Source organism: Rhincodon typus, chromosome 8, assembly GCF_021869965.1.
Source record: "Rhincodon typus isolate 14 chromosome 8, sRhiTyp1.1, whole genome shotgun sequence".
Lineage (NCBI taxonomy): Eukaryota > Metazoa > Chordata > Chondrichthyes > Orectolobiformes > Rhincodontidae > Rhincodon > Rhincodon typus.
Genome location: NC_063339.1, coordinates 38,931,998 through 38,946,137, shown reverse-complemented (window position 1 = coordinate 38,946,137; position 14,140 = coordinate 38,931,998). Strand labels below are relative to the sequence as shown.

At 38.6% G+C, this 14,140-nt stretch overlaps 1 pseudogene; it reads right to left on the bottom strand.

Annotated features, from left to right (window-relative positions):
- The window catches only part of LOC125483712, a 75,693-nt pseudogene that overhangs the window by 58,259 nt on the left and 3,294 nt on the right, over positions 1–14,140 (bottom strand).

Below are 14,140 nucleotides of genomic sequence, written 5' to 3'. Positions count from 1 at the left end.
TTACTGAATTAATAGAAATTGACTGTTCTGAAATTACAGTTCCACATACACTTACCCTGGAGATCGAATATAATAGAAAATTCAATACTGATTTATACATATTGTCAATCGTATTAAGAATACATAACTTGCAAAGGATTCTGGTTCTGTATCTACATCTCAGGATATAGTATATGCCCTGAATATAGCTGTTGGTTTTTAGATTTTTGACAGATTTTGCACAATGAGTTGCTAAGACTTGAAGTGCCCTTGCCATCAAGATCTGTACATTTGCACATTCATTTTTTTAGTTATTAGACACTCATAAAGCTGTTATTAAAGGCTATCAGATGCAAGCTTCCAATTATTTCCTGAGTTCCGAAGGTTTTTTTGCCCTCAATCTGACTTTTCATTGATATGAGTTTGTTTCCAAAGGATACCTCAGCTGATGTGGCAATACTTACGTTGTTCCTTATACATGTTTAATTGTACATAATGCTATTATTCATAAATATTAGATTATATTGTACAGAAATATTAGATTCCAATTGAGTAACATGCATCTAGTAGCGTGGCACGCTGCAAGTGATCTTGACATAAAATGAAGTCTGAAACCTTTATGCCTCAGATCACATGCCATAATACAGCAAGAATATCATGAGCATGTCTCTTAAAGGAATACTGACACATTGACCACGAGATATATCACAGCATCCCATTTTTTTTCCCAAAGATCAAAACTTATCCTAAACAGATGTACATAATTGTGTATGCTGTTAATTTGATGATTATACAAACAGGTAAAACAGAGTTTACATGACCAATGTTTTAAATTTCAATGTAATGCTTTGGAGGTTTAGTAACACACCCTGATTAGACTGGAGAGAAACACAATGCTCACTATTGCTCGCTTATTGTACAATTTGTTTGTCTTCCTGCTATTCATGGCTGTTTAGTTTAAGCTGACTTCTGATCATTTGCAGTTTATTGCCATGATCAGTTATGGTTTTGCATCATTTAGGCTGGTTGCATTTTCTGAAACTTTTGCTGGTATCTACAAATTTGTATTTGTGCTTCTAACTGATATTGTCAGCTCAGTTTGCAGTCTGGATAGTTCTCTACTTGCTGGCACATTGCGTATCTCTTCCATTCTCCTCTGGACTTGAAGAAAAATGTCCTGGATAGTTATCCCTTCTCCATTGGTATAGCATGAAAATGTAGTAATACAATGCGAGTATCTTCTTCATTGTTTAACACTTAATAATTATTCATTTGATAGTATGCATCATATATTCTGCTAGAATATTTAACAGAGATATCAGGGTAACAACGTGATACAGGCTGCTCCCCACAAAGCAAATGTTGAAACAGTTTGACAGTGTTCTGCAGTCCAATGTCAGATATTATCTGATCCAGCATGTTGAATAAACCAAAAAGAACACTCACTGTCTCTTTATGTTGCTAAACCATTGAACACGCATCACAAGGATGTAATCGACCCTGTGCACTGTGAATAGTTCTGCTACAATTTTTGTCCAAAGAGTGAGTTATGTGGATATTGAGATTCCCTTCACTGCTGGGCTTAATATAAATCTCACATGCATTCATGAGTCTTTGAATATCCTGATTTATCCCTGGTCAGTACACGATTCCTTTATGTAAGATGGAATGCTATCTTGGCATAATGCTTTTGATATTAAGACTTTTTTACCCTTGAATAGCAAAAATGAATAAATCTTTGCAGGTTCTTCTTTAATCCTATCATTCCTCGATACATTTCTGTGGTTGCTCATTTTCAGCAGCTGTTGGTTGCAACTGTTCAGGCTCGCTCTGGCCAAAGTGTTACAGATCAACCTTGAGAACCTGTTAGTCAATAGCATCAGTTTGTAGATCAAGAGGAATATCTTGGTCTTTATGTGGGCTGGCAATCTGTTCTGTGAGTCAAATGCAAGCATCTTGGTACCTGGTGTAAATCTCACTCCGAAGTCATATCCTTTTAAGATTACTTGGATTGGTTCAGATGTGAACTGTTCTGCCTCAGTAAGTGTGGATTGAATCTCATGAATTGTGATTACATTGAGATCTGTGCACATTGATAGTCCTACTGCTGGACTGATGGTATCTACAAGGAAAAGAATTTTAGAAACCAAAATGAGCTTGAGTATTGGCTCTGCAGTGTGAATCTGTTAACGAATGGAGTTGTTTTTCAATTATACACTGTGTCATTCTAGAGTGTACCACAGATTTCCACTTGCTGAGGTAGATATCTTTCAGAATGCACAGTGATGATATGTTTTCACGAGCTCCTGAGTTGATTTTTGTTCTTAGTATGTGCTTTCCTGTCTTTTCAGGACATATGATATTGATGTTTTGATCACTTTGTACCATTGACATGGTTCCTGAGTTTAACAACATGGAAAGCATCAGGAATCTTCTGAAATTTACCTCTCATTTGATTGACTCAGAACTTCACTAATCTGTTTACTTTTGTGCAACTTCTTAATACTTTCCTTCATGCCAGTGTTTGGTATTATGTCACCTTATTGGTCACCAGGGTTGTGATCCAGTATCTGGCTTGACGGTTGGAATCAAATTTCGCACATGTACCCATAGTCCTCGGCGCCACAAGTTTCACAGATATCAAGGAAATTTGGACCAATTTTGGTTAGGTGTGATAAACCACATTGGTTCCAGATTTAGTCGGTTTGATGCACCTTGCTGGCTGTAACAATACTGTTGGTGACATCAAAATCATATAATTGTTGTTGATTTAGCAACATGGGTTTATTTTTCTGTACATCCTCAAGTAATGTGTCAATGGTATCACCTATTTTCTTCCCAAATGATCTTTTCTAAAGATCTTAATTGGTATAGAAGCAGTGAATAACTCAATGATCTTTGCTGATAATACCTCTTCAGAAATATTATACTCATGTTTTTAGCTGAGGCATCTTCTGACATACTCATCAATAGACTCTGCAGGCAGCTGTCTGTGTAACATGAATTGGAGTTTTTAAATCCTGAAGTTAATTCTACCTTGAGCTGATCTTGGGTGAACTTTCCAGATCTTTTCTGGATCTTTTCTGATCATCCACGGAAAGGCCAGCTGTTTTAATCCTGCAAAGGCCCTCTTTGCTGATAGCAAGCACAATTTTCAGAGCCCTTGTCTCAGAATGATCTATTTTACTAGTTTTGCATCTCTCTCCTTTTATTTTTCCTCTTGTTTCTCTTCGCCTTTATTTTACTCTGTTATTGCTCCTTTAAGAAATGTGGCCTTGAAGTTTTAGAACCAAAGATTTGTAGTAGCAGGTTTTTGACTCTAGGTGGCAATCATGCCAAGAAAAGGGAATGTTGATACTCTGTAGGAGCAAATTACTTTCCTGCCCTTTCCCCATAATTCTGATGCTCCTACTGACCTACCTATCTCAGCCTTAAATATACATAAGGACTCTGTACCCACAACTCTTTGTGGCAACAAGTTCCAAAGATGCACAGCCAACCCAAAGAAGAAATTCCTCCTCAACTCAGTCTTAAATCAGTGTGCCTTTATTCTGGGACTAAGCCCTCTGGTCCTTGACTCTCCCAATGGTCTCCCTCCTATTGGAAGGATGTTGTGAAACTTGAAAGGGTTCCTAAAAGATTTACGAGGATGTTGCCAGGGTTGGAGAGTTTGAGCTATAGCAAGAGGCTGAATAGTCTGTGGCTATTTCCCCTGGAGCATTGGAGACTGAGGTCTGACCTTATAGAGGTTTATAAAATCATGATGTACATGGATAGGATAAAAAGGCAAGGACTTTTCCCCAAGGAGGAGGAGTCCAAAACTAGAGGGCATAGGTTTAAGGTGAGAGGGGAAAGGTATAAAAGGGACTTAAGGGACAAGTTTTTCACACAGAGAGTGGTGTGTGTATGGAATGAGCTGCCAGAGGAAGTGGTGGAGGCTGGTACGACTACAACATTTAAAAGGCATCTGGATGGGTATATGATAGGAAGGGTTTAGAGGGATATGGGCCAAATGATGGGAAATGGGACTAGACATATATTGGATATCTGGTCAGCATGGACCTTTTGGACTGTTTCCATGCTGTTCATCTCTATGACTCTACGAGGAGAAATATCCCCTCAGCATTTACTCTGTCAATTTCCTTAAGAATTCTACATGTTTCAATGAGATCACCTTCAGTCTTCTAAACTCCAGTGAGTAGAGTCCAAGCCTGTTTAACCTTTGCTCATAAGACAATCCCTCCATAAAAGGGATCATCCTAGTGAACCTTCTCTGAACTGCCTCCAGAGAAATAATATATTTCCTTAAAACATCATTAACTAGTGCAACAAAAACAGAAATTGCTGGAGAAATTCAGCAGGTCTGACAGCAGACTCAATGTTTTGGTTCCAGTAATCCTTCTTCAGAACTCTCAAACTTCCTAACCCTACTGATTTCTGAAGAAAGGTCACTGAACCTGAAATGTTAACTTTGCTTTCTCTCCAAAGATGCTGCCAGACCTGCTGAGTTTCTCCAGCAATTTCTGTTTTTGTTTCACATACTCAGCATCCACAGTTCTTTGTTTTTAATTAACCTGATTATAAAAGTAATAAAGTGAGACCACATCTGGAATACTGTGTCCAGTTTTGGACTCCTTACTTGAGGAAGGATGTGATGGCACTGGAGGCATTTCAGAGAAGGTTCACCAGATTGATTCCTGGGATGAAAGGACTATTGTATGAGGATCAGTTGAATAGCTTGGGCTTGTATTCTCTGCAGTTGAGAAGAACGAGGGGGAATCTGATTGAGGTGTATAAAGTGCTAAAGGGGAACAATAAGGTGGACGTTGAACAGATGCTCCCCCAGTCTCAAACAAGAGATCATGGATATCGAGAGGAGGTAGCTTCTAAACTGAAATGAAGAGAAATTGCTTCTCTCAGAGAGTTGTGAATCTGTGGAACTCACTGCCCCAGAATGCAGTGGAGGCAGAATCAATCCACTGATTCAAGAAATAAATAGGTATGTTTCTGATTAAAAGTGAGATAAAGGGCTATGGGGAGTAGGCAGGAAAGTGGAGTTGAGAGCTGGATAAGATCAGCCATGATCATGTTAAATGGCAGAGCAGGCTCGAAGGGCAGTATTACCTATTCCCGCTCCTAATTCCCATGTTCTGAAGTTCCTATATTTAACACTAATTCACAACATTTCACCTCACCCCTACTGGCTCTATTCAGTGCATTATTTACATTATCCAACACTGACATTCTTGATTCGGAAATAAGTGCATGTCTGTAAGTTTCCCCAACCCATTCCCTCCTCATTCAAGTCTCATTCAATCACTCAGCCACAAAGAAATTCCAGAGACCCTAAAGGGCTAATTGGCTTTAAGTGCCTCATTAATGGGCCTAACTGCCATCTAGTTGCTGACAGGCAAGATTCCTGCAACAGGGCCCTCCTGCAGCCAAGCTATTTGGCACAGTTTTCCTGACATCAGGAATCCAATGCAGAAACTCCCCCACACCACCCCTCCAATCTGGTAAGCTCCACTAAATCTAGCCCAATATCACAGAAAGGCTCCTGCTTTCAGAGGAATAAAACATGACGAGGAAACTATTGTACAATGTACACTATTGTGAAGTCATTTCTGGAGCTGAGATATAGATTCACAAATCGACATCCAAATAATTTATACCAGGTCCCTCATTTTTTTTTGAAGAGTAATAGTTTCTATTAGTAGAGCTAAAATCAAACCTTTACTGCACTTGGTAGATTGAGAGATACTTTCTGTTTGAGAGTCCTGTAGATTTTTCACAAAAGTTTCAGTATTAACTAACACCATGTAATCCTTTAGTTAAGGATTTTTAAAGTTTCCTAACAACATTGTGTGTGTATACTACCTGGATTGCAGTGGTTCAAGAATGTGGTTCACCATCCCTTCTGAAGGCAATTAGGGATGGGAAACAAATACTTGGCAAGCCAGCAATATTCACATTTCATGAAGGAATAAAAATGCCATATATATAGAGGATGTCAAAGTATTACACTATTATGCCACTTACATCATGTGATAAGTAAATAATCCCTCATAGGATTTTGTTGCTAATTGTAAAATCCTGATGTTTCGTGTTACTGATTCAGGGATGTATTCATGAGACCTCCGAAGATTTTTTAAATTTGATTTATATACCTCCTACTTCTATCTTCCCTTTTAAGAGATTTAAAATTCCTGATTGGCATTTAATGAATGAACACAATTGAATAGTAGACAAGGAACATATCAGGACTTCGTAACTAATAATATTACCTATTGCTAAGAATAAAAAGCAGTTAATCAAATATTATTAAAATATCATGCAAATATATAATAATTAATAAATTATAGTAAAACATAAACACTTATGCACTCTATATATAATAGAGTGAAACCTCAATAAATTCTCCTTAAATAAATAAATAAATTCTCCTTTAGAAAATATCTCCAGTCTAAACCATTTATATTTTCTAAATTGTGACATGGAAAGCAATTTCCTGGTTGTTTCAATGTAAAACAGGGCTTCACAAAGTGGGGGGTGTGAGCTGAATTTTTGGGATCACAAGTTCTTACACAACAATGGCCAATCCCACCCATTTCCTTCTGCTCTGAAAGATCTTCTCCTCCACCGCTCACTGAGGGGCTGTTGCAGTGTGTAATGTTGACGTAATAGGTTTAATTTTATGTTTTCAACATTTCTTTAATCAGTTCTTTCTCGTGAGCTCATTACAACATACTCTTTTGTCTTTTTCCAAGTCATTGGCCACAATCTTAAGAAGGTATTGGGTGTCTTGGTCAGCTAGCTAAAGAACCAACAAGACCCCTATGCCATTTCTTTTCCAGAAGGTCTACTGCACTTTGTGTCATTCAGCCAGTTATCAGATGCACAGCCAGTATTTCCCCGAATTAATGTACCCTGGGAGTAGACATTCTGCCCAGCAACAGCTGCTGGCCAATCAGAAACTGGCAACTCTTCCCTACTCAGCAGAATCACTAGGTAGCTGATGACAGATGCAAGTACTGTACCAACCTGAGACTTCAGATCAAGGAAGGACCCAGGCCACAAGTGAATGATGTCATGAGGTCTGGACTATCAGGGTGTTGGGACTGCAGCGGACGGATATAGAGGATCACTGGCAGCAAGGGCATGAAGGTAACTTTCAGCATGCCATCCTTTTCTCAATATTGGGCCCCAGCTTGATCAAGTACTCAATAGCTATAAACAAAGGTTCCCTCTTAGATGCCCTTCAGCAAACACAGCACAGTTTTCTTGTGCTTTCCACATAGGAAACCCCACCCACCAGTTAACATCAGTGTAGGCAGGCCCTCAGCTGGACATTTATTCTAGTTAAAGGCCTCAATTGGTAAAGTGGTTTGAAGGCCATCCATAGGCCTTCCCATCAGAAAATTGGCATATTGACAGGAAAACACTAGGGTTAAGCAGGGCCCCCTGCTACCAATTTCATTCTAGAGGAAGTCATAACATTCTGCTTATTGTTTCTCAGCATTTAATTCCAATTTGTTCTTCATTTGTAGTTCTTGTTTTCATTTTCATGTTTAGGTTTGCTTAGGAATACAATGGATATGAAATACAGAAGCAGGGCATTTGGCCTAAGCAGTCCATCGTGGTGATTATGCTGTACTCAAACCTCCTTTCATCTAAATTTATCATCATACCCCTTTCTCTCCCTTGTCCCTAATATGCTTGTTCATCATCTCCCTAAAAGCATCTATACTATTTGCTTAAACCACATTTTGTGGGAGAGCATTTCACATTTTCACTACTCTGTGAAAAAGTTTCTTCTGAATTACTTATTACACTTCTTGGTGACTAACTTGTATTGATGGCATTGCATTTTGCTATTCCCACAAAGGGAATCATTTATTTTGTACCTACGCTATCAGAACATTTCATCATATTAAATAACTCCATTAGATTACCTCTCAGCCTTCAGTTTTCAAGACAAAATGGGTCCAACCTGTCAGTCCAAACCACACATGAGTGCCCACACATTCCTTGTATCATCCTTGCATATCTGCTTTGTACTCTAACCAGTACCTCTATATCTTTTCTTTGTTTACCATAACAGCATGCAGTATAAAAAGTGTAATCTAGTGAAGGTTTGATGCAAATTTAGCATAACTGTCCGTTATTTAATACTATAACTTATTTCATAATTTTGGCTGAGCAATTTGATTCAAAGTATTGTTTTACCAGATGAGACTCTTTAAAATATTATCAATGTAGGAGATAGAATTAAGTATTTAGCTTGCTAAGTAGCCCATCATACTTAATGACACCTACAATTCACCAGTTTGAGATAGAGGGACTTGGGTAACAATCAACTATGCTAAGCTTAAACAAGGGCAATTACAAAGGAATAAGGACAGAGCTGGCTAGAATGGACTAAGAAAGGAGTTTGGCAGCAAAGACAGTTGAGGAATAATGGCAGACATTTAAAAATAGTTCATGAATCATAGTAAAGACATATTCCACTGAGGAAGAAAGATTCTAGAAAGGAGATATGCGAACCATGGTTAACCAGGGAAGTTAAGGATAACATCAGATTGAAAGAAAAAACATACAATGTGGCAAAGATGAGGAGTAAACAGTGATTGGGAAAATTTTAATATACTACAAAAGATGACCAAAAAAATAAAGAGGAAGAAAATAAACTTTGAGGGCAAACTTGCAAACAGTATCAAAATGAACAGCTTAAGTATTTAAAAAGGAAGAGAGAAGCCAAAGTGAACAAAGGCCCTTTAGAGAATAAGGCTTGGGAAATAATAATGGGGAACCAGGAAATGGCACAGGAGTCAAATAAATACTTTGCATCTGTCTTCATAGTAGAAAAGATTAAAAGTATTCCAAAAATTTTAAATATTCACCAGGCAGGAGGAGAGGAAATAAATACAAGAACTACCACTGGTGAAAAAGTGGTAAGGATGCATCCTAGGATATTAAAGGAAATAGCTGCAAAGATAATGGATGCACTAGAAGGAATCTTCCAGGAGTCCTTAGATTCTGTAAAAGTCTTAGAGGATTGGAAAGCTGCCAATGTAACACCTTTATTTAAAAAGGATGATGGTAACAATGGAGCTGTTAGCTTCCTATCTGTCTTGGGAAAAATATTAGAATTTTTTTATGAAGGATTTACTTTAGACATTTAGAAGTACATAATATGATCAAGCAGTCTGTGTGGCTTTATGAAGCGAAGTCATGGCTGACAAATTTATTAGAATTCTGTGAGGACGTAACAGTCATGTATGATAAAGGAATGAAGGTATTTATATTTTCAGAAGGCATTTGATATGGTACCACACATTAAGCTACTTAAAAAGACCCCACAATGTTGGGTGGAGTATCTTTTCATGGATAGAGGATTAGGTAACAAATAGAAGACAAAAAAATTGAGATAAGGGGGGCATTTTCAGGATGGCAACCTGTAACTAGTTTTGTGTCAAAGGGATCATTGTTGAGACCACAACTATCTACAACATATATTAATGATTTGGATGAGGAAAGTGAATGGACTATAGCCACATTTATGGATGGCATAAAAATAGGTGGCCAGGCAAATGGTGAGTTTGCAAAGGGATTTAGACGGGTCAAGCAAGTGGGCAAAACTTGGCACATAAAATATGATGTGGGAAAATATGAAGATATCCACTTTGACAGGGAGAATGGAGGAGCTGAAAATTATTTAATTGGACAAAAACTACAGAACGTTACAGAACAGAAGGATTTGTGAGTCTTCGTTCATGAATCACAGAAAGCTAGCATCAAAGTTCAACAGGTATAGGGAGGGCAAATAGAATTTTGGCCTTTATTTCAAAGGGAATGAAATATAAAAGTAAGGAGGTGATGCTAAAACTATACACGGCACCAGTCAGACCACAACTGAATTATTGTGAACAGTTTTGGGCTTCTTTTCAATGGAAAGATACACAGAGTAAATTCACTCCCCTGATGCCAGTTATGGAGGAACTGTCTTATGAGGAGAGGTTGAGTACATTGGACCTGTACTCATTGAAACATATAAAAGTCTTAAAAGATTTGACAGGACTGATGTGGATAGAGTGTTTCCCCTTATGGGAAAGTCAAGACAAGAGGACATAATCTGAGAATAAGGGGTCACACGTTTAATACAGAGATGAACAGGAATATCTTCTCTTTGAGGGCTGTGAATCTATGGAATTCTTTACTACAGAGGCCTGTTGAGGTTGGGTCATTAAGCATATTCAAGGCTGAGATAAACAATTTTTAATTGGTAAGGGAATCTAAGGTTATGGGGAAAGACAAGAATGCAGAGTTGAACATTATCAGAGCAACCATGATCTCATTGAATGGCAAAGAAGTTTAGATGAGCTCACTGGCCTCCCTCTGCACCTATGTCTTATGGTCTCACTACCTCTCTTATTGGGCTTATACTTATCACCTGTTGAAAATGGATACTGATCACCATGTGAGATCTGCTGCTGGTGGTGTTCCAGTTCATTGTTGCAACACTTCTGTTCCGAATTCCTTGATTCAGCAAAGCCTCAAGTTGCTTAAAACTGCTACACGGCACTGATTTCAGATACTCAACATAAAATCCATGTCTGCCTTCCCGCACACGCAGACCATTAGGCTTGCGAACCTTTGCCAGGAGGTCCTGAACCTTCGAAATCAAATGTAAACATTGGCATGGACAGAAATAGTATCAATGGGGCTGTACTAGATAAAACAGATATGCAGGTAGTAGACAGCAAACAGCACCCAATCACTTGAATTAATCCAATGTAGGTTAATTAGAATGTTATTTGGTATGAGGAAATGTTTTTTACTTGCTGTGTTTTCCAGGACGCACACTGAGACAAACATTGACTATGCCTGGAGGGCCATCAACTCGGTGAATTCATTTCTTGGTCTGCCCGAAACTCATTGGTTTTCCAGTGTAAAGAGTTAACCTCAACCAAGTGTTGCAGACTGGCACATTCCAATCTCCATGACTATGTACTGAGAGAAGCATTAAAACTTGTGGCAGCTGCCACCAAGGTGCAGTGGGGAGAGACCACCATCTTTCTGCCAAAGTATAATAAGGGTCCCTTTAGTTGTCAGACCCTCTCAGTGCCTCCAAATTAACAAAAATAGTTTCTTGCATAAGTAGAAAATGCCTTTGATTTTTGCAACTGTAGAGAAGCTCTGAGAAATGTGAAAGCTCCAACATGTTTGTTTGTTTTTTTTTCTCTCTGCAAAGACGGTACAGAACTGATTTAGTACATTTGTATGTACTTAGAGATGATTTTATGAATAAAGAGTATTTTTAAACTAAAAAAATGAGGTAGAAATTATGTCAACATTCAAGATTAAATTGGATAGATGGTGAAAGGAAAAGCGGTTGAAGACATGTGGAAGGAGAATTCTCATGGTGTTGAGTGTTTTAGCTTAGATGGAGTCAATTAAAAATGTTTTGGACAAAATACCTGTTCAGTATTGTAACTATATATTTCTAGTGAACTTTAAGCATCATTATTGAATTTTCCTAAGAATATTTTAAAAATCAAATACATCAATTAAAGTATGTGATAGAGTAGTGAGGCTGGTTCAAAAAAAAGGCAAAACTCAAGTTGTGTCCACATTTGCTCAAGTGGCAGAAAAGTTAGGAAACAGTATATACCTAGGTTTGCATTCTCCATTTGATTTCTATATAATGCAATATTTAAAAGTACCTGTTCATTGTAGATTTCAAACATGCTGAAAGAAACCTATAAAAGACAATAGAGCATCAACAGAGGAGCAGTTTAGGACGTCACAATAAATGTGAAATAAACTCAGATTGACTGTGTATGTGATAACATTGACTTCTTACATAAAACTGTCCATTCTTGTTTTGGTGTTGTTTAATTTCCTGGAAAAGTTCTTCACAAATCATGGGAACAAGACCTTTATTTCCTCCCTGATCCAGTCTGTCCATAGGAAAAAAGGGTTGCATTGTACCCTTTCCAGGCATTTTCTAAGATAGCTCTTCCAAGTTCATTAAACACTTGTTCCTTTAAAAGTCAACAATAAATTAGTCCCTTCATAGTTCAAATTGTAGTATATACTCTAAATTATTATTATTTAGCCCAGTCTATGCTTGTAACATTTTTCCTTATGAAAGAGAATAAAATTTCTGGTAATTAATCGTACTTAACTGCATATCAGCAGATATAACCTGAGTACCAAAAACCAACTAATGATTGCATTGTTATACCCAATTTCTAAGAGAAGATTGACTGACCTGACTGATGTATTGGCTGTGAGGTCCATTAGGCAGAAAACATCCTTGGTCATTTTCAATATATCCATCAGTTGACCAATAACAATAATCAAAGGTAAACGTCTTTTTTGTTGCAAAGGTCTTTGGGATCCTGAATGGTGCAATTGTTGCCAGCCATTGAGATTATACATTTACTTCTCATTGCTTTTTCTCTCTTACAAAATCATGCGCAAGAAAAAAAACACATACTGATTAATTTTAAGTTATCAGGCCTGAAAATCCATATGATATAATCTTGATTATGCACATCCAATGCTGACCATGCGAAGACAGTGCGAGAGCAGCTAAATTCCATGGGGTGGTTCAGTGAAAGCACTATTGAATATGTATCTGTATGCTATGATTCACCTCCTTTTAGTGGAAGGTTGCCTATCCCTCCCGTAAACTGTATGCAATCTTCAATTAACCTCTGAAGCTAATCTTAATGTGGACATTGACGGCTGGGCCAGCATTTATTACCCATCATTGGTTGGCTTAAGGTGGTGGCGGTGAACTGCCTTTATGAACTGCAGCAGTCCATGTGCTGTAGGTAGACCTACAATGCTATTTAAGGAGGGAGTTCCAGCATTTTAGTGTAGCAACACTGAAGAAATGGTGGATTTCCAAGTCAGAATGGCGAGTGTCTTAGAGGGAAATTTGCAGATGGTGGTGTTCTCATGTATCTGCTGCACTTGTCCTTCAAGATGGGTTTGGAAGGTGCTGTCTAAGGAACTTTGGTAAATTTTTGCAGTCCATCTATAAGATGGTGCACACTACTGCTACTGAGTGTTGGTGGTGGAGGAAGTGGATGCTTGTGGATGTGGTGTCAATCAAGGCTGCTTTGTCCTGGATGGTGTCAAACTTCTTGACTGCTGTTGGAATTTCACCCATCCAGACAAGTGGAGAATATTTTATTACACCTCTTACTGTGGCTTTAAGTGAATAAACAGGCTTTGACAAGTCAGGAGGTAAGATTCCTCGTCTCTAACCTGCTGTTGTAGCCATTTTATTTATATGAATTGTACAGTTCTAATCAATGGTAAGCCCCCAGCATTTGGAGAGTGGAGTTGCAGTGATGGTAACATGATGGTAACAATGGTTAGATTCTCTCTTGGAGGTGGCCATTTGTGCGGCTCAAATGTTACTTGCCACTTTTCAGCCCAAACCTGGATATTGTTTGGGTCTTGCTGCATTCAGACATGGATTGCTTCAGTATCTCAAGAGAGGCTGATGGTGCTGAACATTGTGCAATCATTAGTGAACATCCGCACTTCTGACCTTATGATGGAGGGCAGGTAATTGTTGAAGCAGCTGAAGATGATTGGGTCTAGCACACTTTCCTGAGGACCTTCTGCAAAGTTGTCCTGGAGCTGAAATGACTGACCTCCAACAACCACAACTATCTTCCCGTGTGATAGGTATGAATCCAAACAGTGGAGAGTTTGCTCCACAACACCCATTGACTCTAGTTTTGCTCGGTCTCCTTGATACTACACTTGGTGAAGTGCAGACTTGATATCCAAGGCTGTCACTCTCACTCTCACCTCTGGAATTTAGCTCTTTTGTCCATGCTTGAACCAAAGCTGTAATGAGGTCAGGAGTTGAGTGGCCCTGGTGGAACATAAACTGGATGTCATTGAGCTATTGCTGAGCAGGTGCTGTTTGATAGTACTGTTGATGACAACTTCTACCATTTTACTGATGATCAAGAGTAGACTGATAGGGCAGTAGAGATAGTAGGAACTGCAGATGCTGGAGAATCCGAGACAACAAGGTGCAGGGCTGGATGAACACAGCAGGCCAAGCAGCATCATAGGAGCAGAGAGGCTGACGTTTCGGGCCTAGACCCTTCATCAGAAAAGGGTCTAG